Here is an 8,230-nt window from a genome sequence, read left to right on the forward strand (position 1 = left end):
TATCTAGAAAGTTTATCATACAAACCAAGATGTTGTTGGCGCAGATTTCTTTGGATTTATCTTGTTTGGAGTTCGTTCAGCTTCTTGAATCTGTAGATTTATGTCTTGAGCCAAATTTGGGAACTTTTCAGCCATTATTTCTTGAACACATTTTCAGCTCTGCCCTCTTTCTCCTCTTCTTCTGGGACTAGGATGACAACAAAGTGAGATCTTTTGTTATTATTCCCACAAGTCCCTGATGCTCTGTTCATTTTTTTTTTCAGTCTAGTTTCTCTCTGTTGTTCAGACTGGGTAATTTCTACTGTTCTGACTTCAAGTTCATGAATTCTTTCCTGTCTTCTCCATTCTGCCGTAGAGCCACCCATTGAGTTTTCTAGTTTGGCTACTGCATCTTTCAGTTCTCAGATGTCTGTCTGGTTCCTCTTTACACCTTGTATAATTCCAACATCTGTGTCGTCTTGAGGCTGGCTGGCAGCTGTTGATTGTCTTTTCTCATTCAAGTTGAGATCTTCCTGGTTCTTGGTATGGTGGGTAATCCTGGGAATTTTGACTATTATGTTTTATGACCTGAATCTTATTTGCATCTTCTCTTTTAGTAGGCCTTCTCTGTCACCCTGCTGGTGGGGGAAAAGGGTGCCAACTTGGTGCTGTCTCCCTACTAGGCCTCTGCTGACATCCGTAGCTTGAAGAGGGAAGGTCACCTCATTATTGCTGTCCACATGGACTCCACAGACACCTTGTGTGGGTACCTGGTTCAGCCAGGTGGTGGTGAAGTCCTGGCTTTCACTAGGCCTCCTCTGCCACCACGGAGATTAGGTTTCCTTGCTTCTTTGGGGAGCCAAGATTTCCTTGGCTTTTTTAAATATTATTTTTTGTAATGTATAGTTTTCCCTCTTGTAAATCTTTCTTAAAAGATGTCACAGGTATGAAATAAGACTGAGTCACAGGGGAAGTGTAGTCCTTTGGACTCCTCTGCAATTTCTACAGCATTCACTCATATCTTGGAAGCATTTAGAGCGAAGCTACCAAGAGGGTTTAAGAATATATGCAATTCCTTGGCTCCTAATGAGACTGAAGACGTTACCTATACTGCTCAGTTGTTTATTTGAGAAGTCAACACCAAGTTTGATGTGACTGAAGGATTAACATGGAACAACTACAAGCAAGAACATTTTCAGAGAAGTTAAGAAAATACTAGTTTAGTACAATCTGAAGTAGAATCTGCTAAGATGTGTTATAACTGACGGTGGTAAAAATATGTGTACAGCAGAAAAAGGCTTAGTTTAGCTTTTGCAAAGCTTTTGAAAATGTAAGGTGTTTAAAGCCTATGATTATTCACTATGTTATTTATCAGCATGCTTCCAAAATATGTTAACTATTTCCAAGCTGTTTGTCTGAAGTCCACACAGAGTGCCTGGTTATAGATTACTCAGATCACATCATTATACAATTACTCAGGAGCTACTGAGGTGGGGAAGGCTGCTTGTACCCACACAGAGAGACCCCAGGCTGTGTGCCCTTAGGTTCCTGCATCTTTTTTGATGGTGCTGTTAGCCCTTTCTTACGGACAAGATGAGTCCCCCCACTGTGAGAGTACCTGCATTCCTTTGGAAGTCTCTCCCTCATGTATAACTGGCTGCTCTGAATCTGCTTAAACTGGGAAATCAACTGCTTGTGCTTGTTAATGCTATCTAAAATAAGAATAAAAAGGCTCTTGAGTAGGGCCTGAGGGGCCCTCTTTTTCATAGACTTTGTGAAATACATTTGAGATACTCTGAGCTGCTTCTTGATTCTTAGATGTGGTGGAGATGTCCCCCAAAAGCCTTATGAGCTACTGCTCTGTGTGCCCAAAGATGCTGAGTGCTCCTGCTGAAGCAGGCCTGGAACATGCGCCGGGGCTCTCCTACGTACGGGCCATTTGGTTGCTGGCCTGTGAGGCCCAGAGCACTGAGGACGCTGGGAAGCTCAAGACAGGCACAGCTCCTGTTCTCACGCAGCTTACAGTCTGGAGTAGGCTCCAGAAAAATGTTCGGGTACAAAAACATCATGTCGAAGGGCATGGCTCTGTCACTGCTCTGTTCATGTATCCCGCAAACTGCTCAGGGGCACCTGTCATAGCCAGGAACTAACTGCACAGATTCAGGCGGGAGCAACATTCCAATCTTGCCTCGAGGAGCTCTCCCCAAAGAGGAAGGGCAGACATATCCCAAGAGTCACAACACTGAGCTCTGAGGAAGAAGGGGGCAAGACGGTCCAAAGGAGTCAAGGAAAGGGCACCCAGAGGCCACCATCTGCCCTGCATTGTGAAGGATGACCAGGGTCCCCCAGTCAGATAAGGGGCATGAGTGAAGTTCCTGACAGAGGAGGCGTGTACCAAGGCCTAGAACACAAAAGAATAGCACCTACAGAATCTGGGGTACTCAAGTGTGGTGTGAAGGGATGCATTTCTATGTGGGGGTGTGCAGGTGGCAAGTAGGAGATGAGCATTTATTAATAAAAGGGACCCAGACCAGTGTTCCAAGGGCCCAGGAGCCCCATATGCTAGTCTATCTTTGGGTCCCAGGTAGCTGATGATGACCAGGCAATAGGGCGGCACTATTAGAACGCTGCCACAGGAAAGTGATGCTGTACAACGACTCCTGCACCCTCAGTATCAGTACAGTCACAGAGCCTTGACCAAGACATCATAGAAAACATTCTCTACCGCAGATGCTCAAGTGTCCCCTGCTGACGACCTTTCCCCCACACTCCAGGGCTTAATTTGGAAGCACATGACTGGCATGTGTGTTGCAATGAAAGGGGAAGGCAGCCACCAAAGCTAGATCTGTGCAAGCATGACTCAGCAAGAAGCAGATAGAAAAGCAGGCATTACTCAGCACAGATAGGGCTAACCAAGCCCACAGGGGCTGACCACGGCAACTGCTGCTGCTTGTGCCTAATTCTAGCAGCATCTCTGGGGCTGTGGCCACTTGGCCTGAACATCAAGTGGGGCGAACCCATGGTTCCCCTAAGCTTAAGAGCATTTCATGGGTATAATTCAGTAACGCTACTAAAAGGCAACACAAGGCAATTTATGGGCACAAAATACTTCACAGGAACTCCAAGGAGTTAATACTGGTTCATCCTCCTGAACACCCCTTTCGCCCCAATTAATTCTGAATAAAAGTATGCAAAAGAGAAACACAGAGAGCCAGAGGACTTGCCTTAGTTTCTCCAAACTCTGAAGTCTGCTTCTGCCTCTAGCACCTCACCAGGAATAAGGGTGACAGTCTGGTAAGAGTATCCCGAGAGCAGTCAGAAGCTCCCCCGAAACACACGTGTTACAGCTCCCGTGGCACGCCCATGGCAGCAAGCCTGCAGCACGGGGAGTGTTACTTCCTCTTCTTTTATGGAAATGAGAATGGGATGGGCCAAAGCCAATCTGGCCTCCCAAAAAGCAAAGGCGCACTAAGGATTCACTAACAGGGTTACAGACGGGCTCCACACTTAGCATCAAAGGCAAACTGGTACACAGTCAGAAAGAGTCCTCGGGATGGAGTGGTCCTCAAAATATGTCACAAGAGAAACACTGAAGAAACTGGAAAGGTTAATCCTAAAGAAAAGAAGATTCAGAGGCAGCTGAACCCTTCTTTGCATGGTCGGAAACCTGGGAGCGGGGAGAGGCCCCCAAAGAGCAGAAGGAGGAGGTGGTCACAGGGGACAGAGATGTATGTACTCTCTACGAAAGAACATTCTGCTTAGGGTGTCTGCAAACAGAATGGGCTGCTGTGGGTGTGTCTCCCCATCACAGGAGATGTGTCAACAACAAGGCTGCGTGCGTCATATGGGCTTAATGACAGAAACTGCCTGCACCCCAAGGGCCTGGGACACAGACACCAAATTAGTGTTCATTAATCTGAACTTGCTGATAGGTGACAATGGCAGGGGAGAACCCCAAGTCTCTGACCACCTGAGTTAATACTTACATACCGATTCCTGGATCTTCTTTCACTCCTTTGAAACACATGTGCGTGTGCACACACACACACACACACATGTGCCTTAAACAAGAGCTATGGAAAGAGAAGGCAGACAACGGACACAGTGATACATGATCCCATGGCAGATCCTAAGGACTCAGGAAAGAAGTAGAAAAACAGGCAAGCTCAGGGCAATGCTCGGTAAAAGGCAGGAAGGAAGAAGTACTAACTCTTTCAATTAAAAAACTGGTACCAGGAACACAGAGCTGGGTTTTCAGCTTTAACAAGGAGGTTTTTCAGGAGTAAATGAATATGTTCTGCCTCCTGGCTCCCCAAAGCACACCACCACCGCGTCTGCATTTCATCTTTTCAAACACAACTAAATCTACAGGGACAAAAGTTGCTGTTCCTTGACCACACTTTCACTGCCCTGCTGGCTTGAGGGGCAAAGGCTCAGTGTCAGTACACCATGGCAGAGAGGAAAAGGAATCACAGACTCGGGGGTTTCCTGCACAGGCACCTCAACAACCAATTCTGCTGAGTGATATTTCTGCCTCTGCCTGCACAGCCTCCAGTGACGGGGAACTCACCACCTTACATCCAAGTATCATTCTGCTTAAATGGCATGGGTTAAAGGATAACAACAGGGCCAGAATCTGATCCTCCACATAGGTATTTTCTCTCTAGAATTTTCCTTCACTTTTCCCCATATATAAATATAACATTATACATACACATATACATATACCAAGAGCAGATAAAATGTATTCTATTTTTTAAAAATGGCATGGGTTAAAGGATAACAACAGAGCCAGAATCTGATCATCCACATAGGTGTTTTCTCTCTAGAATTTTCCTTCACTTTTCCCCATACATAAATATAACATTATACATACACATATACATATACTCAAACCAAGAGCAGATAAAATGTATTCTATTTTTTAAAAGACTTTTTCATGTTGATAGATGACCCTTGATAGTGATATTTTCTTTGGCTGCACAACAGTCTGCTGACTTGATAGACTATTATTTACTTAATTATTTCCCCATTTACTTATGAAAATACTTTTGATTACCTACATATAGGCTAGATCTTGGTCTAGGCTTGAGGGAGAAAAGATGAATTAACATGGCCCTGCTGCATCATTCAGTATGGACAAGGAAACAGAAAACGCTGTAGTCAAATGTGAGAAATGGTGTAACATAAATGTTCAACAAGGACTGTGGGATAGAGAAGAAGACGTCAGTCACCTGCCGCTGCGAAATGGGCAAACACACCACAAATGGGCCATTTTAGCAGGGCTGTTTCCAAAATCTCACTTTGCTAAACACCAGTGGTTGTGACTGCCCACTATAAGCAGTCACCAGGCCTGGAACTTTCTGGGTGTATGTTAATGTCTCAGCTCCCTATGTGGCAATTAGTATTATTGTATTATCTCCTTCTAAATGAGGAAATCAAACCTCAGATCATTTTAAGTGGTTTGCCTGAGGTCACATCTGCTGCTAAGTGGTAGAACTTGAATTTATTCTGACCTTCTCCCTAAATAACACCAAGAAAAGCATCTTTAGACAGTTTTTCTTTTTAAAAAAAAATCTTTAAATTCTCATCTAGATTTGAATTTTTATAATTCTTGATATATAAATTGCCTTCAAATAGGATTAACCTTAGCTGAACTGAGCAGGAAAGAAGAAAGAAGATTGACTTACCACTATAGGGAATGAAAGAGGGGACATCATTCGATTCTACAGACATTAAAAGGATAATGTGGAAAATTATGAACTTTATGTCAACATTTGATAACTTAGATGAAATGGAAAAATTAATAGACATACACTGCTAAAGCTTATCCAAGACAAACAGATAACCTGAATAATTTTCTATCAAAGAATTTGAATTAATAGTTAAAATCTCCCCGAAAAGTGAACTCCAGGACCAGGTGGCTTTGCTGGTGAATTTTATCAAACATTTAAAGAAGAAATAATATCAATTCTTCCACAAACTTTTTCAGAAAATAGAAGACTTCCCAACTTATCCTATGAGGCCTGCATTACTCTAAAACCAGACAAAGACAGAACAAAAAAAGAAAACTGTAGACAAACATGCTTCATGAACATAGATGCAAAAATCTTCCAAAACATTAGCAAATCAAATCAAGCAATATACAAAAAGGATACTGCATCAGGATCAAGAGGTGTTTATTCCAGGAATACAAGGTTGGTTCAATACTCAAAAATCAATGTAACTCACTGCATCAACAGGATTTTTTAAAAAATCCCATAACATCATTTTGGTAGATATAGAAAAAGCATCTGACAAAATTTGACATCTGTTTATATGGAAAGACTTGGTAAACCAAGAATAACAGGGAACTTTCTCAACCAGATAAAAAATCATGGATATGATTATGGTAATAATAGTACCCCCTTCGTTGTGCTGTTTTGAGGATTAAATAAATAAAACATGTAAAGCACTTAAAACAGTACCTGGCACAAAGTTTCTGCTGTAATAAATGTAGTTGTTACTATTACTAAAAGTCCTGAAAGATGAAAAGGGAACAACAAAAGACATATTAAGTACCCACAGCTGTGAAAAAGAATGAACTGCTGCTACATGCAATAACATGGATGAATCTCACAGACATTTATAGCTGACCTTTAAGAACAGGCAAGATCTATGGTGACTGAGGTCAGAACAGTGGTTACCTTTGGGGCAAGGGTACTGACTAGAAGGCACAAGGGAAGCTTCTCACATTAAGGTGTTTAATTTATCATCAGTTGATTTTTATATATGGTATAAGGTAAAGATCCAGCTTCATTTTTTTGGATGCAGATGTCCAGTTGTCCCAGCACCACTTGTTGAAGAGAATATTCTTTCTCCATTGAATGGTCTTGATACCCTTGTTGAAATCAATAAACCATAGTTTACTTCTGGACTCTCAATTCTACTCTGTAGCTCTTCATGTCTTACACATGACAGTACCACACTGGTTTGATTAGTGTAGCTTTGTTGTAAGTTTTGAAACGAGGAAGTATGAGTCCTCCAATTCGGTTCTTTTGCAAGACTGTTTTGGCTATTCGGGGTACCTTGAAAGTCCATACAAATTTAGGATCAGCTTTTCCATTTCTGCATAAAAAGCAGGGATTTTGATAGAGATTACACTGAATCTGCATATTGCTTGGGGAGGTATTACCATCTTAACAATATTAAGTCTTCCAATCCATGGACACAGAATGTCTTTCCATTTATTTAGGTCTTCTTTATTTGCTTTTCAGCAATGTTTTGTAGTTCTCAGTTTAAAAGTGTTATAGTTCCTTGTTTAAATTTATTCCAAGTATTTCATTCATTTTGGTTCTATTATAAATAGAATTGTTTTCTTAATATCCTCTTTAGATTGTCATTGCTAGTGGAGTATTAAATTCTTAACCATAGAATAAATAAAAACCTATGAGTCCAGACAAATATAATCAAATACATAAATAAATGGGAGAGAAGAGACAGCTCTTCTGCACAGAATTCCAACTAAGAAATGCAGAAGGAAAGATGGAAATAGAGAATTAGCATTAGACAAATGTGACAATAGTAACTGTTGCAGACAAGATCCATCAATGAATGTTAAAAAATTAGTGGGCAAAATTAGGATCTGCATAATCTCAAAGTACCTCCCCCAAGACACTTATTAACTACAACAGGAAAAACAATAACTATACAGTGGATAAACCTTGAAGACACCAACCTAACCAAGAGATTTAGGCAAACATCACTAGTAATAGGACTAACCCCTTGACACTATGCACTGAGAAGGATATATCCCATTTTTGTGGTATTCTTGCCACAAATGCATCACCTCACTCCAACCTTGAGAAAACATCAGACAAGCCCAAATTGTGGGGCATGTTACGAAACAACCAACAAGTACTCTTCAAATGCATCAAGGTTATGGAAGACTAAGGAACAATTAAATTGGAAGAGACATGGTAAGTAAATGCAAGGTGGGATCCCAGAACAGAAAGAGGACATTAGTAGGAAGGCTGGTGAAATTCTAACAAGGCTTGCAGCTTTTAGTTCAGGGATTGGCAGATTATAGTTTGTAGGCTAAGTCTGACCCACTGGTTACTTTTGTAAATAAAGTTCTATTGGAACACAGGCACTCCCATTCATTTATATACTGTCTATGGCTGCTTTTGTGCTAAAAGAACAGAGTTGAGTGTTGTCACAGAGCTCATAAACTCTAAAGTATTTACTGATCTGGCTCTTTACAGAAAAAGTC

The 8,230-nt window shown here is 41.5% G+C and overlaps 1 non-coding gene across 1 annotated transcript; it reads right to left on the bottom strand.

Moving 5' to 3' along the window:
* Positions 1-912: 912 nt before the first annotated feature.
* On the bottom strand, positions 913-1,047 carry LOC123633761. Its single transcript, XR_006733767.1, has one exon. It is a non-coding gene; the product is annotated as a small nucleolar RNA SNORA14 (small nucleolar RNA).
* Positions 1,048-8,230: the final 7,183 nt, after the last annotated feature.

Source organism: Lemur catta, chromosome 2 (genome assembly GCF_020740605.2).
Source record: "Lemur catta isolate mLemCat1 chromosome 2, mLemCat1.pri, whole genome shotgun sequence".
Classification (NCBI taxonomy): domain Eukaryota; kingdom Metazoa; phylum Chordata; class Mammalia; order Primates; family Lemuridae; genus Lemur; species Lemur catta.